Source organism: Crocodylus porosus, unplaced genomic scaffold, assembly GCF_001723895.1.
Source record: "Crocodylus porosus isolate Cpor-Errol unplaced genomic scaffold, CroPor_comp1, whole genome shotgun sequence".
NCBI classification, from domain to species: domain Eukaryota; kingdom Metazoa; phylum Chordata; order Crocodylia; family Crocodylidae; genus Crocodylus; species Crocodylus porosus.
The window spans coordinates 26,977,405-26,997,453 of record NW_017728951.1 but is presented as its reverse complement, the minus strand read 5'-3'; the positions used below and the strand labels follow the sequence as shown (position 1 = coordinate 26,997,453).

General features: G+C 43.8%; 1 protein-coding gene and 1 long non-coding RNA gene across 2 annotated transcripts in view; one reads left to right on the top strand and one right to left on the bottom strand.

The window, feature by feature from the left end:
• LOC109324124 (adhesion G protein-coupled receptor A1-like) overlaps positions 1 to 20,049 on the bottom strand; it is a 552,135-nt gene that overhangs the window by 510,927 nt on the left and 21,159 nt on the right. The window lies entirely within an intron of this gene.
• On the top strand, positions 7,364 to 19,558 carry LOC109324125. The gene is made up of 3 exons (XR_002104854.1): positions 7,364 to 7,472; positions 17,661 to 17,667; positions 19,548 to 19,558. It is a non-coding gene; the product is annotated as an uncharacterized LOC109324125 (long non-coding RNA).

Here is a 20,049-nt window from a genome sequence, read left to right as displayed (position 1 = left end):
TTAAGCATCAAAGGCATTGAGGTTCTCAGACAGTTTCAAGTTACAGTTGAGCCATCTTTTTGTCTAGCAGCTCTTTGTCCTTTGACTTTACAATTATTCAGTGTCCTGCTCATAATCTGAAGTAACAGATGCTTGCAATGTAAAAAGCAAAGCATGCTGCAAAGGGGGAAAAAACCCACCCTAGAATAAGTTTACTTCCCATTCCTCCCAAAGAACTCCATGCAATAATTTTAAGACTGCAGTATCAATAATATTACAAAAGCAAAAATGCCATGATTATAAGCAGGGAACTTGGTTTTCACTGTTTAAAAATCCCAGTCTCTGATTTAAAAAACCCAAACTCCATGTTTTTTCACAATTAAAATGAAACACCACAATATATATATGTGTGTAAGTTGAACACCATGTTTTATTGGGATATTTACAATTTTAAAGAAATTTGGAAGCCTACAAGTGCCTCAATCATTATAATAAAATAAATTAGAAATACCTATATATTTTGGCTTTTGATTTGGATTATTTTGTCATGGAAAATTCAAAACTCCCCTTTGCTCACCTGCCCGCTTCACTCACCAGAACACAGGTCCAGCTGAGGCCATCTCCCTCCTTCCACAACCCTACCTGCTGTGGCACTGAGCAGCCTGGATACCGGTGCCCTGCTCCTGCCCCTCATTCCCAACCCACAGCCCCCCCCCATCCTCAGCCATCCATTGTGTGAGGAAGGGGGTGGATGTATGAAAATGGGGGGTGGTGTGGGCACAGGCAACGCATTGAGAGGATGGAGGGGACCGCAGGTGATGCATGGGGGGGGGCATAGGCCACTCATGGGGGGCCAGAGAAGGGACAGGTGATGCATGGGGGAGGTTAGGGGGGACACATGCCCCCCCCAGATTTCTGCAAGTACAGCAAGGTGCAGGGTTGCAGCTAGGCTGAACCAACTCTGAGAAGCTGCTTCTGCTGTCAAGGTGAGGTTCCCCTTGCCTCCCCAGAAGCAGCAGGGGGCACAAATCTGCACTGTTGCTGCCTCATCTTGGTGGCCATGGCAGCTTGGCACTCCCTCCCACACTGAGCTCAACCCAGTAGCCCACAGAGGCAGCTCCTTCAGAGCTAGTCTACCGCAGCTGCAGCCCTCTGCCCCATGCCCTGCTGCAGGCACAGAAATATGCCCCCCTGCCATGTCACCTGTGATCCCCCAGCCCCCTATGCATTGCCTGTCCCCCCTGCACATCGCCTGTGCCCCCAAGCCCCCTCTGCCCCCAAAGACATACCTGAAGGGAGCTGCAGGAGCTGCTCTCCAGTGCTGCCTGGCTGCCATGTGCATGTTTGTGCGCGCATATGCATGCAACACCCCTTGCTCCCTACAACCCATGTTTTCCTACATTTTTCTCCTTTGAAGGGTATAATCCATTATTTTCTCCATTAAAGGAGAAAATCCGTGATTTTCTGCAGCGAACAGAAAATCCAGATCCCTTTCCCAACACTTTAAACATTCATCTTCAGGAGACTAATGGCACGGCATGCAGAAATTTTCATTGCCCCAGTACTCAAGAGGGATTAAGGGTATCCAACATCTCTAAATCAATGCCTCCAAACACTACCTCCTTACAGACACTTGCAAGAAACCCCTCCTAGTTTGATGTACATGTGTGTGTTTACCAAAGATCCAGTTAGTGTGTGTGTGTGTAGCTGGTCCTGGGTATGACTGTAAAATGCATCAAACTGGCGGGCTTGGTGGCAATGTGGTGGGGCTACCTGTGGCAAAGTAAGGCAAATTTAGGGTGCCTCAAAACCCTAGTCCCCACTGCCTTGTGGGTACTTCATGGTTGGAGAAAAGCTAAGGAACATCCCCTTGACAGAAACGTGCCTAGCTGAAGTACTAATCTGTTACTCTCTGGCAGAAGCTACAACCATCAAGGTACCAAATGTCTGGACTCAGTCTGGCCTTTGGACTCTGTCTCAATGGTCTAAGGGGTGGGGATTGTAGGTCTAGGGCAGCCTCCACTCCTCCATACTGTTGCCTAGGTGTATGTGCTGAAGGTCTCAGTGTGATCTATACTGGTCAAAATGATAAAGCCACTCACATGCTCAAATGTTCAGACTCTGACACCAGGGTTCAATTCAGACTCTGATTTATAGAAAATGGCAATACTAAACTATGAATTGGTTAGACTCAGAATTGGCAGTGCTGTGTTATCAGAAACTCTGCTCTTAAGTATAGGTTCTATCCAAGAGAATGATTAGAACATATTCTGGCATGGGAAGCCAGCAGGAGAAAGGAAAGAGCAGGGAGTAGGTTTTGCTATTAGAAACAGTTACTATTTTTCTTTGAAAGCTCCATTGCTGTATCTAGTTGACTCATGATATTCAGTGTGCATACACAGAACAGCTTCATCACATTTTTTAGTGTCTGTGCATCTACCCTTCAAGATGGTGACAAAAACAAGCATCCTTTCTACCAACAACAACTTGAAGAAGAGATTGAGAAAACTCACAGAAATTAGACCATTATAATACTTGGTGACTTCAATGCAAGAATTAGATGTAGTTTTGAGAATTGGCCTGGTATTCAGGGCAAACATGGAAACAGTAATATGTATGAAAATGGCCAGCAAGCGTTAGAATTTTGTGCAACTCAAAATCTATGCATTAGCAACACCTACTGGGAAAACCACAAGACAGACATTGTGGAAATATCCAAGATCAGGGCACTGGCACCAATTAGATCTAGTACTGACCATGTGAAAGAAATCCTGCATATCAGGTTATCACAGTGCTGTGGCACTGACCATGCCTTAGTCTTTGGCAAAGTCAGAAGCAATGTCAAAAAACTACCCGTCATTCTCAGATAGACATCAGCCAAACTAAATTCATAAAAAAGCAGCTGATGCAGGTGATAGCTGCAGAATGTACAAAGGTTTCAAATGAGCAATTGGACCAGTCAAGAAGAAAACAGCTCCATTAAAAGACTTAAACAGAAATGGCATTAGTGATAAACAAAAACAACTCGAACAGTAGATTGACGACCATGGAATTCTATACTCTCGTGAGACTGAAATCAAATATGAAAAGCTCGAAGGGATTACCACAGTTCAAAGTTATGATGGATTTTAGCAATGAGCATCTGAAGATGCAGAAAGCCATTAAATCAATTCCTGGGAACAAGGCATCTGGCAACAACCACTTGCCTGCTGAAATCTACAAATATGCCAACAATGAATTACTTTGAAATCTTCATAAAGTTATACTGCACTGTTGAAAAGAAGAAGTGGCACTGCAAGATTTAAAAAATGTTTGGTTTGTACAATTACAGAAAAACAAAGGGGATAGAAGTGACGTTGACAACTATAAAGGCATCTCCTTGTTGAACACCATCAGAAAAAATGTTACTTGCATCATGCTCCTTAGGTTGCAGTCTCAAGGTCAAGGAATCCATCCTGAAAGTCGACGCAGGTTTTACTCAGGATGCTCTACCATTGGTATCATATGTTTGGTCAAGCAACTGCAAGACAAGTGTAGAGAAAAACTAATACCACTTCACTGATCTGATAAAGGCCTTAGATATAATCAACAGACAGGGCCTTTTTACTATTCTGAAGAAACTGGGTCGTCTCCCCAAAACTGTTGAACATCGTTTGCTCATTACATCAAGGTATGAAAGTAACTGTAGTGTATGAAAACAAAGAAACAAATGCCTTTGACATCAACAATGGGTGAAACAAAGGTGTCTCTTAGTCCCTGCTTCATTCCTGCTTCTTCATGCATTCAAGGACAGCAATGATGGCATCATCTTCAAACCAGACTAGATAGAGGCTTGTTCAACCCTGCAAGGTTTAGAGCTAAAACCAAAGTGAAAAAAATGATTCAGAGATTTCTTGGTTGTGGATGATGTGGCCTTGGTTGCCCACAGTGAATTTTCCCAGCAAAATTTCTTGGTCTTATTTTCTGAGCCATGCTTCTGGATGGCAATTAGTCTAAAAAATACCTGTCACCACTCTGAAGGATAAATCTCTCAGTGTCATTGACTAAGGTGAAGATCTCATAAGGCAACACCTTGAGAGGCTGGACATCCACAAATCAGCTGGCCCAGGTGAAATGCACCCAAGAGTGCTAAAGGAACTCACTGATATCATAGTGCAGCCAATGGCGAGGATATCTGAGAACTCGTGGCACTTGGAAGAGGTTCCTGAAAATTGGAAGAGAGCCAAAATGGTACCTATCTTCAAGAAAGGGAGGAAGGAAGATCCAGGGAACTACAGGCCAATCGGTTCGATCTCAATTCCTTGTAAAATTTTTTTTTGGGGGGGGGGGGCGGAAATCAAGGAAACCATTAACAACAGGCTAATGGAATGCAACAGGTCTTGCCTGACCAACCTCATTTCCTCCTATGACCAGGTGATGCATAACCTGGACAAAGGAGAAGTGGTTGATATAATTTATTTGGACTTCCAAAAATCCTTTGACTTATTCTCCCATGAAGTCCTCATGGTAAAACTGGGGAACTGCAGCCTCAGCAACCTTCCAGTCTGATGACTGGGGAACTGGCTCCATGGTCAGACCCAGAGAGTGATAGTCAGTGGAATCATTTCACATAGCACATGGTGACCAGTGGCATCCCCCAGAGTTCTGTATTTGGATCAGTACTCTTTAATATATTTATAAACCATCTGGATTCAGGTATCAGAAATGGACTGGCTAAATTCACTTATGACACCAAATTATGGAGAAATGCAGTCACATTAGAGGATAGGCTGACCTGGACAGGCTCACAAGGTAGACAGATCAAAACCTGATGGCATTCAACACTGAGAAATGCAAGGTGCTCCACCTTGGTGAGGAAAAAAAAAATCCACATCATACTTACAGGCTAGGCAGTGCTACACTTACTAGCACCATGACTGAAAGAGACTTGGGAGTCATGATGGACCAAAAGATGAACATGAGCCACCAGTGTCATGCTCCAAACAAAAAACTCTGGCTCACATCTACCAATGCATCTCAAGCAAGATCCAGGAAGACATCCTCCAACTTTACTCAGCATTGTTGAGGCCACAGCAGAAGTACTGTATCTAGTTCTGGGCTCCGCACTTTAAAAAGGAGAGCCACATGCATTGTTAGAGGACAAGAGAAAAGGCCTTATGAGAAGAGGCTGAGAGGCATAGGACTCTTCAGCCTCGAGACACAAAGGCTCGGGGGGACTTGGTGGCAACCTATAACTTTCTAAGGGATGTGCATCAGCAACTGGGAAAACATCTGTTCACCACAGCACCCCAAGGGAAGACAAGGTCTAATAGTCACAAACTCCAGGAAGACCATTTTAGGCTAGACATAAGGAAAAACTCTTTTACTGTCTGATTCCCCAGAGCCTGGAATAGACTCCCCTGAGAAGTGGTTCAAGCACTACTCTGGACATTTTTAAGAAACACATGGATGGTCTATCTTGCAAGGATCATTTGACCCCAGCTGACTTCTTGTCCCTTGGGCAAGGGGCTGGATCCAATGATCTTCCAAGGTTCCTTCCAGCCCTAATGTTTATGAAATCTATGAAAGTATTTGTTACTTGGGTTCTACAATCAGCAGGACTCTTGACCTTCAGACTGAACTAACAATCAGAAAAGCAGCCAAGAATTTTGGGCTATCATGACAAACATAGATGCAGTAAGAAGCTATCAGCTAAAGGTGAAGATGCAAATCCACGCGACTTGTGTGCCATTATCCCTGCTTTATGGTTCAGAAACATGCACTACATTTCCTAGGCACATCAAGAGACTGAACAGCTTTCACATGAGATGTCTGCATAAGATCCTCAAAATAAAGTGGGAAGACAAAAACACCAAAACAGAGAGGTACTGGAGCGTGCAGAACTGACAAACTTAGAAACCATTATCAAGAGGAGGAGGTTATGATGGAATGGCCATATCAAGAGAATGGGAGAAAACCATATCCTCAAGAGTGTTCTGTATGTAAGATTCAACACAGCTCTAGAAAGAAGGGTCATCCTACACGGCAGTACTACCTTGTATACAAAAATTATATGAAGTCATTCAACATCAATACAGAAAGCTGGGAGGAGCATGCAGAATTCCACCAGATCTGGAGGGAACATCTGGCACTGGGTGCAGCTCAGCATGAAGTGGCTTTGATCCAGAATTGGAAGCAAAGCAAAGCAAGAAAGCAACAGCATGCTGTAAACTTGGACTCCAACTCAGACAACATATGGATCTGTGAAACTTGTAACATGCTGTGTTGCTCTGGAATTGGTCTTGTCAGCCACAAACAGATACATCAGGTATCTGACTAGACCTCTTATGTGTACACCGTGATTCACAGGATCAACAGTTGCCTGTTACTAGCAGTATGGCTGCACTTTAAAACTCACTATGGCATCAGCCACCATATTATTATTATTATTACTCCATTTCAAATGCCAGGTTAAAAAGTGCTGAGGACACACATGTACACAAATAAAAGCATAATTCCTATAAACTTCTGAATAAATATATAGAATGGCATGTACTTTAACACACAGACTTCTTTTTTTTATTAATATCTCTAGTATTTTATTCTGAATGGATAAATTGTGGACTGGAGCATGGTTTATCTGGTAAAGACTAGACCTTAAAGCTAAGTACAGATGGTCAAAAAGCCTAAGGCTGATTTGATTCAGTCTTTGCAGGTTAGTCTAAAATGCAGAGATTAAGACTGAAACATAAATAAATAGACATTTACCTTTGATTCAGGAAATACAGCCACATCATGTAGTGGCTCAGGCTGGAAGCTGGGGGCACTACAATGTGGCTCTCTGGCACATAGCCAGCATGGAATGTGTGTTTGCTTCCTCTTCCTGCTGCCCCCGAGTTCCCTGAGATTTGCAGTCCAGACTCACAGCAACAGAACTCTGCAAGGTTGCTCATCACTTGCTCTTCCTGCTTCCAGGTGCCTCTGGGATTTGTAGTTCACAGTTACAACCAGCAGTAAATTTCAGCAGGGAAAGGGGTGTTTCACACCCCTCCCTTGCCCCAGCCAGGGTTTGCATGGTGGGGGGGCAGCTGCCCTCCCCCCCACACACACTGGAAGACTGGGCTGCATTCCCAGCCAGGCTTGCCCTCCTCTTCCCCCTGCCCCTTGTCAGCCAGCCCACACTGCTCCACCTGGAGAGCAGAGTGGCAAGGCCAACTCTTCTCTGCTGGAGCAGCAGCACAGCACAGCCCAGCCCAGGGCTGGAAAGCATGCTGGGGGACTCTGATTTAACTTGAACCAGGAAGGGGTCTGGGGCAGGAATTTCAGAAACAGGTTTGACCCAAATCAGTTAAGTCTGATACTACATTCAACCAGGTTAATCTTAAACTAGTTTCAGCCATTTTGAAACTGGTTTATGTGCACTGAACTTATTTTCTGTTACAGGTTTAAACCAGTTTCTGAACACTTAAACCAGTTTATCTGTAACTTTGTCCCTAGCCCAATAGCTCATTCATGTTCACATGCTGAAAAAACAGCTAACTGAAGTGAAGATATGATCTACTCAAGGTGATAAGAATAACATGTTTTAAAACACAGTGAAGAACAATGAAAAATAGTTCTTCATATTTATTGTCAAGAAATGTGCACTATTCTGTATTCAATGGATATGATCCACAGCACAACAAATGAAGAGTTAGAGTCTTCTTTACTGCTGAATTCATGCCAGGGCAAGATATCTGTAGTTAGCAGTAAAACAAGGTACAGGTCCTCCTTATTGTTTCCAGTATTAAACTGAGTGCTGTCAAGAAACTTGCACGCACTTATGAGATCATTTTCTAGCACCACTACTATTCAGAGCAAAGTCTCTGCCCTGAATGAATCAAGACACGGGACTCTCCAACTTAGTCTGAATTTACTCCACCCAAATTAGAGTTTAAAACTATTGCCAGCGACAGAGGATTCTAGAGAAGCCACCTGGGATAGATTATTTTATTTTAAAAAATGTGTTGTGGATATCTATAGGAATTCAGTTTTTGACTCTCTTTACATTACACTGCACATGCATGTTACGATTTCCATAATTGTTAGATAATGATTTATTATAATTATTATTAATAAGCATTAGATAATCATTCACTGCTCAGCTGTTTCCCCATTCAGATGTTTAAAAAAAATCTGCAAGTTCAAAGTCTTGTGGCACCAGTGAAATACAGAATTTAAACATTTTTTTCCCTTCCTTTGCATAGGGTGAACAGGTATTTGCCAAATATATCACTCCTATTAATATTTGTAGGTCATTTGTAAGGTTTCTTAACTTCTCAATGCTAGATGCACACTTTATCTACCTCTTACCATCAAAAGTTAGTATGCCTTTAATGGCAAATTTCAGGCCAGCATTATTATCTTTCAAGGAAATCCTTCTTAGGTAGATGCAAGTGAAAAGAAGAAATAGGACAAAAGTATAAAATATTAAATCCAAAATACTTTTTTGAGCTGATTAGGAAACACTTCTATTTTACAAAACTAAAAATTACTTCAGTATATAGAACATCAAAATAATTATTCATGACATAAGTGGATCAGTGACCCAGGAGTAGAACTGAGCTAAATTTTTGGAGATACAATATCCTTGCTGAATCAAATGATTTTCCCAGGTGTTCTGTATTTTGTTTGTTTGTTTGCTTGTTTGATTTTGCGGGGGGAGTAGGGGAGACAGGACAGAAAACTTGGTTTCAACTAACCTGCAACAAATTTTCATATTTGTTTTGTTCAGCTAGTGAACTGAAAAATCAATTATTTGTCATATGTTACATCCAAGATATCTTCTCCCAAAGCAAATTTCTTCTAAGGGCTAAACCACATGGACTTACAAACAGGATTTCCTCCTTAAATGGGGCCCTACTTCAAAACCAGCAAACAGTAAATAGGTGCAATGGCTAGGGACAGACATTACACAAACTGGTTTAAGTGATCAGAAACTTGTTTAAACCTGTAACAGAACAGATGTTCAGTGCAAATAAAACAGTTTGAAAATGGCTGAAACTAGTTTGAGATAAACCTGGTTGAATGTAGTATCAGACTTAACTGATTTGGGTCAAACCAGTTTATGCAATGTTTGTCCCAGACCCCTTGCTGGTTTAAGATAAACCAGACACCCCAGCATCCTAGCATGCTCTCTGAGCTGAGTGAGGCTCTCCATTCCACATCAGGGCTGGTCCCTCCCCTCTGCATCTGCCTGGCTTCTCCATGCTAAACAGGAATTATTCCCTTCCCCCCCAACCCCCGACCTTAGTAGACATTTCTGGATTAAGGCAGCAGACCACATCCTGGCTACAGTCCATGCTGTGGGAGAAACAAAGGCAGACAGGCTTTTTGGAGCTAATCAACAGGTAGCTTAATCTCCTTCCTTGGAAACATTTGAGAAGAGCTGTCTGCTCCCTCCCTCCCCCTCACCACTCTCTGCTAAGCACAAATTCCCCCCTCCCCTCTGCCTTTGCTAAGGTGTCTGTGTATTAGCCAGCAGACCACATGCTGGGTCTGTGCTGAATTAAGAGATAACTGGTAATGTCTCTCTGTTGTTTCTTTAATGGGGAAATAAACACTGAAATAAGTGTGATAATCACGGTTATCAGATCCTTCTTTCCCACCCCCCACCCCAGCTTGCTTGCCTGTCAGTTTGCTGTAGACAGTATACAGAAGCAAGGAGTGAGAGTGAAAAGCTCTGTACCATCAACAGATGCAAGCACTGCACACCCCCTGCTTACCTCAGAGTGCTAACCTAGGGCTCCAGGCTGGCAACACTCACGCCCCTTGAGCAGCAAGTGGGGAAAAGCCTGGGACTGCAGGCAGGGTGGGGGTTCACACCGCTTCCTAATCAAAGCCCTGCTGGGGCCTGACCATGCCCCCCCCAGTTTAGCTCTATGGAAGGGCATGGAGGTCTGCTCTAGCACCCTGCCAGCTTCCAGCATGAACAACTACAGGCATGTGCCTAAAGTTCCTCAGTCCAGAGGGATTGTCTGTATGGCTGGAAACCAGTTCAGCCTAGCCAGGTTAGACTAACCTGCAAAAGTTGAATCAATTCAGGCTCAGGCTTTTTGAATGTCTGTCCCTAGCCAACAAGGGCAGATCCAGGATTTCCCAAGGAGGGCTGTGGAAGCAGCAACCCACATTTCAGGGATGGGTACACCCCTACTCCCAACCTTCTCCACCTGTACCAATGCAGTAAGGCTGGCTGAATGAGCCTCCAGGGACTTTTTAAAGTCTTTAAGGCAGTTGCAAGTCTGTCCCCTCCCTTTCTCTTCTTGCTTTGAGGCACTTTCCCTCCCCTCCCCTCCCCCACCTGCTGTTGCTGCTTTCCCTGCTGTCTGAGGAGAGGGGGAGGTAGAGGCAAGGAAGCACTAGAGCCATTCCTGCCTGTCTCTCCCTGGCTGTGGTGCTTCCTTGCAAAGTAAAAGCTGCAGTGGTGGGGGGTGTAAGTATGGGGTACAGCTGTGCTACTGCACCCCGTCTGGATCCATCCCTAGGCCCAACCATTAAAGAAGGTAACATCCTTGGAGCAGTCAAGATGACAATCTAACACAGGGTCGAGCAATTATGTTGGCTGGAGGACAACTTAATGAGATTTGGCGAGCTGTTGAGAACTGCATGAGTAGCCCTGCCCAGTGACAGGTGCCCTGTCCCCGGTCACCATCTTGGTACCAGAAGTCCACCCCGCTAGCCCCTGACCTTTGCCACAAGAAGTCCTGCCTTTGTCCCAGAAGTACTCCTTTTGGGAAGGGGGTTTGCCATCTTGGAAATATGAAAAACAAAACCAAATTATATACTAAAAATCTTAACATCCAAAATAACAAGTTTAATTTTATTTTTAAAAGATTGCTTTGGTCCTGATTTGAGTGCATTTGCATCGTGCATATACAGGTGATTGCATAATAGCTCCAAATGAAGCCTTACTCATGTATATTTCAGGGGCAGGGAAGGTAGTAGTGAGCAGGGCACCCCCCAAAGACCCATGGGGGGTGTGATTGTGTGTGGGGGAAGAGTTTGGTTGTGGGTATGGTGGGGTGTGCATGGCAGCCCCCCATGCACACGGTCCCCTGAACCAGTCAGCACCAGCCCCTACCCTACAACAGCCTGAAGCCCACACACCCTGCAGGACCCCTCACCACCACTGCCAGCAGCACACAACCCCAGTATGCCTCATGCCCACTCTCGTCTGATCCCAACAGGAATGGATCAGCCAGAGGTATGTGCACAGCCCCAACCCAGCCCCCACGCCTGCTTAGCATGGCCCACACATGGCACATCCTGCCGCCCCCTGGGCACACAGCAGGGCTGGGGCGGCTCTGTGCTGAACTGCCTTTCTAAGCAGCTGCTGGTTCCAGCCCTGCAGTACTGGCAGGGACACACGCACAGCCCCTCCCAGCCCCATGCTTACTGCAGACTCACTTGCTCATGCTGAACAGCTGCAGCAACAGCAGCACCAGCAGGGCAGAAGTGTGCTCAGAGCAAGACGAAGTGGCCCCTCCCCTTCAGCACTGCCCAAAGGTTCCTGCAATGGCCACACACAGCCTGTGCTGGGCTGTCCTGCAGCTCCTCTGCGCTGCCCCACTAGGCAGCCTAGAGGTGGCGGTGACAGCACAGGACAGCCCAGCCTGGGCTCCACATGGGTGCTGCAAGAAGTGCCAGGCAGTGCTGAGGGGAAGAGGCTGCTTTTCCCCCATGCCGAGCACACTTCTGCCCCACCAGTGCTACTGTTGCTGCAGCCATTCAGCATGAGCAGAAGAGTCTGCAGCAGACATGGGATGGGTCAGGACTGCGCGTGGGTCAGGACTGCAGGCTGTGTTTTGCCCACCCTTGATCTAACTACATCACTCCAGTTTTAAATTTGATATGGTAATAAAGCAGGGGAACCAGGGATCAAGCTCACTTTACCTTCACAGCCCTCTACCACCTAGCCCTGCCATAGCTATGTCAGTAGGGAGTGCTGAGATAAGCCTACACAATCATAATAAGCATTTCATACATTACAGAGCATTTAGTCTTTCTCATGTTCTGCTCTTGATACAAATCTGTCAGACCTTAACTCTATTTTCTCTGAAGTGCCATTCATTCCTGCTACTCCTGTGTTTGGAAGAAACTTCTTTCTGGCACATTTTTCATAAAACACTCAGTAATGCCTGGGCAGTTAGGCAGTTATTAAACTAATCAGGACTGTAATTTTACCCTCCTAATCTTATGCTGTCATACACACAGACTGCAAATTCTTTGGGCAGACTTTGTAATTGGTGCATAGACCCTTGCATGATGTAGTGAAAATGAAACAGAGCTGAAAGTACATTCAACCAGATGAATCATGAAAACTGGCACCCAAGAACTGTGACTATAATTTTGGGACATGGAAGGCAAATGCTCATCACCACTGTATTCTGGGCAACAAGAGTGTAACTAACAGCGGGCAACTAAAGCATGCACTCCAGGTGCTGAGTTAAAGGGGGCAGAAGCAAGAGCAACACCCCATGAGGCAATGAGTAGGTACTGCCAAATCCAGTGCTGCCAAGTCCCAGTGATAGCAGGATTTGGCAGCGCTGAGTAAGATAGGAAGCTGTAGGAGGCATTAAGCCCACAGCTGCTGGCAGTGATGACACCTTTCCCCACAGCAACAGCTTCCATAGGACTACTAAGGCTTGCACCCAGGGCACAAATCTTACCAGTTATGCCTCTGCCAAGCAAGTCAAAATTTATATTTTAAGTATGCTCAAAAGGAATAGAATCATTATTTTAAAAAAAAAAAAAATATGAACATTGGATGAGGAATCTGAATTGGTGATGTCTAGAGAACTTACAAACATTGTCTGTATGCAGAGCTACAATTACAGACAGACCATAGGAATTCTGAATATGTCAGCTGCAGGATTAATACTGACTGACTGCCAAATTACCATCTTACATTAAAGGAATGTGTCCACTATGGGTCAGATCCTATTGTACCTACTGGATATGTAACTGGACTTAAGCTCTCTGAGGTGCCCAAGAATGATTCTATGCTTCCCCATTCAAGTCCTATTAATGAATCTACTTTTGAAAAACACCATCATCTTCCCCTGAAGACTAAGTCACAAAAAAGCAGCAAAGTGGAGCAATCACCCCCCCACCCTTTTTTATAAGCAGTTTTCCAGGGTCTTGGATAGCAGGGAATACAATTGCACTTAGGTACCTAGTACGTAGAGCAGAAAACTGGTCCTAAGCATTTCTGTCTCAGTATTTTGTGGCCAAGCTTCCCTTTCTGAATTCAATATCATGCATGCCTTCATAAAGATAACACATTCTTATTTACCTCAAGAGAAAACTGAACAGAAACTAGGTTTTTATCCATATCCTATAGTGATTTCTATCACTATACTCACACATATTTAAATAATTTAAGTATTGTACAATTTATGGGCCTTTTGGGAAGAATTATGTTCAGAAATTGCAAATGATTTACAGCACACAAGCTTTTTTGGTAAGTCATTAGAAATCCCTTTAATGCAAATACAGCTACTAATACTGCCAACACTAAACATCAGTCTCTGCTTTCACTTAACATGAATTATGTGGAGCCATTTTTCAAGTATTGATAATGACAATATATTATCTGTTTCTTCCCAACATAATGGAGTTATCTTTTGTTCTTTTCAGTATTGACTGTAACCTTTGTAATCTTCAAGCATATGCTGAACATTAAAAATGCACTCTAACGAGCACTCCAGAACTTATTGATACCCCCATTAAAGAGACCAACATTGTCATAAGCAATTCTGATAAAGCACTGTCAACTCTCTCAGCAACTTAGGGGTGTTGCCCAATTGAAGGAAGAAATGAGTAACATTTTACCATTTCAGGTTCCCATCCAGCTCTACAAAAATCTTGAAATGAAATTACAGTAATAGGGAGTGCTGAAGACAGCCAAAAGATAGCAGCTCCCCTAAAGCATGGATGCCATAAAAACATTTCAAGATTCTGCCACTGAATTCTGGCAAAGAAGCCTCTTTCAGAATACTTTTATAATAGTTTGCACATTGTCTAAGAAAGTCAGTCATGCAGTTTTAAATTACAGGAGTGCAAAAAACTAGAAGTTATTGGTTTCGCATGCTTTTTATAGTATCCCTGGTAACTTACAAGGTTTTTCCCACCCAAGTGAAGCTACGTATCATATTAAAATGTACTGTACTGCTTACTGATCAGTTAAGTTTTTTTTGTTTTTTCTGTTTTTTGCAAAGCAGCACAAGTACATTCTTTAAGAGAAAATCCTAGGGACCTGTAGTTCCTACATGGTAGTAACACTGATTTAACAATTCACTTTACAATTGCATTGAGTCAGAGTTAACTTTGAAAGAAAGTTACACCCATAATGTTAGATACTATTGTTCCATGTGAACTTTGTTTTATTTCTGCCTATGAAAAAGAATAAAATAATCAGAGACTAAATATTTGAATTAATGAAGTTTTCAAATGAATGGTTCATTGAGAATATTATGTAAATATTTATACTTTAAGACAGTAACTTAAAACATGATTTCATATAGATCAGCTATAGATTTTCCAGTTAAGTATAAACTTGGTTGATTGAAAGCAATTTAGAAATAACAAGAACAAAAACCTGAGAACAGACATTAAAATATAAAGAGCCAGACTAAACAACATTTTATTAAATCACTAAATGCTGCTTGTTTTACAGAAATACATTTTTTAAAAAGACGGAGGGAAATCTTCTTAATATCGCTAAAAGGTCACACTTCCTAATACAGGAAATAGACTGTGGCAAAGTAAAGCACTCACTAATAAAATAAACTAAAACAAAATTAAATTAAATTAAAATGAAATGGAAAGAAAGGGTAGAGAACCTGTAAATCAGTAGTCACCAAGAACTTAAAATGTAATGAATAACTTAAAGATCGAAGAATGCAGATCAACAAGTGTTTTTCATGACTTTTATCTCTTCAATAAAGCTTCATGGACTTAGAGCTACCCTGGTCTATCCCTTATCTACATCCACCTTCTAATAAAAATCCTACTGGAAGCCCCAGAACAAAATATATAAACTGTGGTCCATTAAAGAAGTATGCACCATTTCATTAGGCTTAATTTACACATTCTTATACTGATATAGGTATTGATTTTTTCATTTTTACTTAATGCAGGTGAAGACTAAAGCAAAGGAAGAAAATGAAGCAGTAGGATAACAACAGACAATAAATAACATTAACATTATTTGCTTTGGAATGTCTGCTGTGTAAACCGGAGTCAGAACTTTTGGCAGAATCAGAAGCAGAGAAATTATTCAAAGATAAAGATGCCTGGTTAAGATGATTTTCAAGAATCAAGTCAGAAGACACCAGAAAGCACTTCTGAATATGCTACATATTAAATCAACTCTTTTGTTACTGTTCTGATCATATTCCTGGACTTAAAAGTCATACTTTCAGGACTATTAAAATACAATGTCAGTCAGAAACAAGGAATGGAAAAGTATGGTTATTAAGAGACATAAATACAGTTATCACAAGTGCAGTGACAGACCAGTTTTTTGCTAGGGTATACTTAATTAAAGTTGAATGCCTGTGAGCAGGTTTTCACACATTCATGTTTTAAGACTAGTAGGGACTATTATGATCATCTTGTATAATAAGGCAGACTAAAGAATCTCACTCAATAAAAATTCATCAAGTCCATAACTTCTGCCTGAACTACAGCATATTTTAGCAAGATAACCAACCTCAATTAAAATAAAACTTTAAAGCAATGAACCTTCTACTACAGCCCTCGTGAAGCTGCTCCAAGGCTAACTACCTTCACTTAAAAATTTCCACCATTCTAGCATCTAGTGTCACTAGCGCACTACAGAGAACTAACATCTCTTACTTGTACATCCAAGGATTGTGTTTTGCCTTTTTAGCTGTAGCATCACACTGGGAGCCTATATTCAACTGAGTACGTATTGTTACAGTTAAATTCTATTCAGGGATACAAGTTGGAGGACTGTTTTCTGATACAAAGTCAGAATCTATTCCATCTCAATCCTGAAACTGCCACCTAAAAAACAAAGTCCTGCCTATTCTCACACATACAACATGCTATAAAAAACATTGAGCAGCTGCCTCTAAAGTGGCTATCAGGAGCATATCCATGACTGAAATCCTGAGACTGTTTCTGTGAACAGCAAATGCATATTTTTTCAGTATGCAGCCAGTTTGAAGCAAGAGCAAGTTGATGTCCTGGGAAAGAGAGGGAGGTCGGGCTTGTTTTTTTGTTGTTTTTTTTTCTGCTGGGTTTTTTGGTTTGGTGGGGGGAGGGTTGGGTTTTTTTTCCCCTTTTATGAACCTTTTTTTTTTTTATATATATAAAAAAGTAAAAAAAAAAAAATTAAAGCCAACCAAAGTAGAAAAACAAAACCCCAGATGGGACTTATGAAAACAAATGTAACAGGGAGCCAGAGGGCTCCTATTACTTTAAGAGGATGCCGTAGCAGGCTAACTACTAAGGAACTGGCTGCCAGCAAACAAGCAGAATAGTAGCCATGAAGAAGAGACTGCCCCCAGGAGAAGGGATTGTCTCAGGAAACAGCTGCAGAGAAGCAGACTGAGTCAGGGCAGGCATATGGGCAGCCAAGAGGCAAAGAGCTGCAGGCAGCTGAACAGCAGCAAGCTGTGAGAAGGCATGCAGCAAGGAAATGCTGCTGTCTAGGCAATGAGCTGCCAAGCAGGGTAAAGGGGCACACCTGTGGCCAGCCCAGGGAAATCACCTGACCAGAAGGGGACACAACTTAGGGAGCGTTTACCTCTAGGGCTTGAGGCAAGGTAGGAAATCTAGCCCTGCAGGTGGCAGGGTAAAGAGCTCCAGCCAGGGAAGGCTGCAAAGGAGTGCCCAACTGACAGATGAGCTGCCTAGAACTACTAGTAAAATTGGGCTTAAAGGGGAACACAACCTGGATAGGAGGAAGTCTTGTGATGCAACCAGTGGCCTGGGGAGTTTGTTTGGACCCAGTCCAGGGACAGTTTACACTATAGCCTGTGAGCGTCTCTTTTGTTGCAGTTTAATCCTGTGGTTTGGGAGGTCCCAGCAGCGCCCTGAGCAGGGCAAAGATGAGGCCAGAAGGCTCAGGGCCAGAAGCAGGGTAGAAACAGGGCCTGAGGGCCTAGCGTGAGGTGAAGATAGGGCCATAGGGCCCAGTGCCTAATAATAGCCCTGAGGCCAAGGGAGCCAGAGCTCAAGCCCAGGAGAGGGACAATAGCTGGCCTGAGGCCAAGAGGGCCAGAGCACAAGCCCGAGAAGGGTGATAGTGGGCCCGAGACCAAGGTGGTCAGAACCAAAGCCTGGAAAGGAACTGGACAGGTGGATACCACACTAAGGGCTGGAGTCCAGAAGCCCAGTTCAGAGTACTGAACGAAGCCAAGTCAGTCCAGCTAGAGGAAAGGGGTGGCCAAAAAGGCCTAAGCCCTGACAAGGGAACAAGGGCCTGAGGTGGCCTGACTTCATAGACATTAGGGCTGGAAGGGACCTTGGAAGATCAGAGTCCAGCCCACTTCCCCAGGGACAGGAAGTCAGCTAGGGTCAAAGGATCCCAGCAATACAGATGTCCAAATGTTTCTTAAAAGAGTCAAGAGTAGGTACATGCACCACCACCTCTGAAGGCAGTCTATACCAGGCCTTGGGGGCTCAAACAGTAAAGAAGTTTTTCCTTACATCCAGCCCGAAATGGTCTTGGAGGAGTTTGTGACCGTTTGACTTTGTCATCCCTTGGGGCGCTCTGGTGAACAGGCATCCCCCAGATCCTGATGCATACCCCTTATATACCTGGCAGCCACCAGGTCACCCCGCAGCCTCCGCTTTTCCAGGCTGAAGAATCCCATGGCTCTCAGCCTCTCATCATAGGGCCTCTTCTCCAGCCCTCTGATCAGCGTGGCTCTCCTCTGGACTCTCGAGTTTTTCCACATCCTTTTTAAGTTATGGAGCCCAGAACTGGATGCCGTACTCCAGCTGCAGCCTCACCAAAGGCTGAGCAACAGTGGGAGGATGACATCCTGGGATTTGCTTAAGAAGCATCTATGGATGCAAACCAGAGTTTTGTTTGCTTTACCAGCTGTGGCATCACATTGGTGGCTCATATTCATCTTGTGGTCATTCGTGACCACCAAGTCCCTTTCAGCAGTGGTGCTAGTAAGCATAGCACTGTGAAGCCTATAAGTGTGCTGCAGGGTTCCCCACCCCCCAAGGTGGAGTACCTGGCATTCAACACCAAAAAATGCAATCAGGTTTTCATCTGCCTATTTTCTGAGCCTGTCAAGGTTGGCCGGGATCACCAGCCTATCCTCAGGTGCGGATGCTTTACCCCAAAGTTCGGTGTCATTGGCAAACTTGGCCAGTCCACTTCTGACACCAATGTCTACATTGTTAATAAAAATGTTAAAGAGTATACGCCAAGGACAGAGTCTTGGAGGACCTCACTGGTCATGGAGCACCACGATGATTTACTTCCATTGATTACCAGTATCTGGGTCCAACCTTGGAGCCAATTCCCCAGCCATTGGACTGTGATGTAGGTGAGGCCACAGTTGGCCAATTTGTCCATGAGATCATGGACACTAGATCAAAGGCTTTTTTTTAGAGACAAGATATATGACATCAAGCTCTTCTCCTTTGTCCAGGTGATATGTCATCTGGTCATAAAAGGAGATGAGATTGGTCAGGCAAGACCTACCCACATCAAACTTATGCTAGCTCTCCCTCAGCATGTTGCCATCAGCCAGTTTGTCAAGAATGGTCTCCCTGACAATATTTTCCAAGATCTTCCCTGGGCTAGAGGTCAGGCTGATGGGCCTGTAGATCCCCAGATCCATTTTCTTCCCTTTCTTAAAGATAGGCATCACACTGGCCTTCTTCCAATCTTCAGGCACTTCACCTGAGTGTCACGAGTTCTCAAAGATCTGTGCCAGTGGCTGAGTTAAGATTCCTGCCAGCTCCTTAAGTACCCTGGGGTGTAAACTGTCCGGGCCAGCTGACTTGAAGTTGTCCAGCTTCTCAAGGTATTCCTTTACACGGTTCACAGTCATGTAGGGTAACAGTTCTCCCTCACCCTGGCCGTCCTGTACCATATTGAACAGGGCTGGTGAAAAACCAATGCAAAATACTCATTAAGCAGGTTGGCTTTTTCCTGGGTGTCGGTTGTCACATTTGGTTTAGCAGGGGTCCAATGTTACTCTTGCTGTTGTTGACTTGAGGCCAAGTGCCCCACCTGAGTAATATCCAGTAGCACCTGCAAGGTATGGCCCTGGATTAGGAGGGGCCAGAGACAATGAAATTAGCCCCTAAGGCAATTAATGTGTTCAAGCACAAAAGGAGTGAGAGGACCCCATCTAGTGCCTGACGGCAGGATGGGGATTCACAGGTTTTGGGGGAAACCCATAACAGATAGCAGGCTAGGGCTTGCTCAAGAACCCTGGGGCTGCCCCTCTTCTTTCCCATCAAATATTACCAGCAAGGCATGGCAGGAAAGAGAGTAAAAAGGAGGGTACCCAAAAGACTGCGCAGGACAGGAATTGCACGACCACCAGGGTGCATCACAGCCGCCCCGGGGCTCAGTTCTGCTACAACCACCAGAGAACACAGTAAATAAAGTGAGGAGGAAAACCTCCCCCATTCCCACACACCTGTGATTACACTTTAATGACCAGCCAGCCCTCCTCCACAGTACACAGCACCCTCTCAATAGCTCAGCAAGACAAAAACTGGTCCATGTTTTGCTTTAGAGCAGAGTGCCAAACTCAAGTGCCCCATGACTAAAAAAGATTAGCTCTAGAAGTTCAAGTGTGTCTTAGATTCAGATCTTGATGAAAACTAATGAATGCAAAGATCATGTTTTGCAGAAGGGTTTTTTTTTTAAACAAGCAGCAATCAGCATTTGTTCAGTACATCATCTGAGTTGCTTCATATCCACATTTTATAGTATACATTGAATATTTGTGAATGAAAATTTATGATACTTCTATCCCAATCTTTAGTGCTCTTAGTCTTCCTAGGATGTACTGGATACTCTGGAGTACTTCTTTTAAGGGT